Raw genomic sequence first — 1,178 nt, forward strand, 5'->3', positions numbered from 1 at the left:
TTTTTTTACATTCTTCTTTTTTTCTTTACACTTTGTTTTCTTTACATTGAGTTCATGGTACCTTTAACATTTCTCTCCAACACCATAGCTCAAATGTATCAATTCTTCTATGGCCTTCCTTATTCATTGTCCAACTTTCACATGCATATGTTGTCATGAAGTTGGTTCCAACTCATAGACTACCTGTATAGGGTTTTTGAAGGGCAGCTGGTGAGTTTGAACTGCCGACCTTGCAGCTCAAACAGACCCTGTGGTCCAGTGTTTGTCCTATAACATGACACATGCATATGAGGTTACTGAAAATACCATGGCTTGGATCAGGTTCACTTTAGTTCTCAGACTGATGACTTTGTTCTTGAACACTTTAAAGAGGTCTTGTGCAGCAGATTTGCTTAATGCAATACTTTGTTTGATTTCTTGACTATTGCTTCCATAAGTGCTGATTACGTATCCAAGAAAAAGGAAATATTTGACAACTTCATTTTTTTTCTCCATTTATCATAATGTTATTTATTGGTCCAGTGGTAAGGATTTTTGTTTTCTTTACATTGAGTTGCATCCAATACTGATGGTTGTGGTCTTGGATCTTAATCAGTAAGTTTTTTTTGTTTTCATTAAGGTTTTATTGTGGATTGAGTGAAAGTTTACAGGGCAGAACATCAGTTTTATATTCAATAAATCATATACCTTGTTTCATCACAATGATTATAATCATTATTATATATGCCTGAGTATTTTTTTAACTACTCAGGCATATATAATAATTCTAGCTGTATTTCTTCTAACTCAGACTGGTTTGTGTTTTTGGAGGTCCATGGTATTTTCAATATTACTCCTCCAATACCATAATTTAAATGATCAATTCTTCTATGGTCTTCATTATTTACTGTCCAACTTTTGCATGCATATGAGGTTATTTAAAATACAAAGGCTCAGGTCAAGTGCACCTTAATCCTCAAACTGACCTCTTTGCTCTTCAACACTTCAAAAAGGTCATGTGCAGCAAGATGAATGAATGGCATAGATGAATGAATGCCTCCAGTGCTTCATCAGTTTGTTGAGAGATTTGAATTTGCATTCCATCAATTTCTGAATCCTTGTCTTTAGTGCACCTTGGACTTCTTCTTTCAGCACTATTGGATCTTGATCATAGGCTACCTCTTGAAACAGTGGCAATT

The sequence above is a fragment of the Chrysochloris asiatica genome, unplaced genomic scaffold (genome assembly GCF_000296735.1).
Source record: "Chrysochloris asiatica unplaced genomic scaffold, ChrAsi1.0 scaffold00146, whole genome shotgun sequence".
Lineage (NCBI taxonomy): Eukaryota > Metazoa > Chordata > Mammalia > Afrosoricida > Chrysochloridae > Chrysochloris > Chrysochloris asiatica.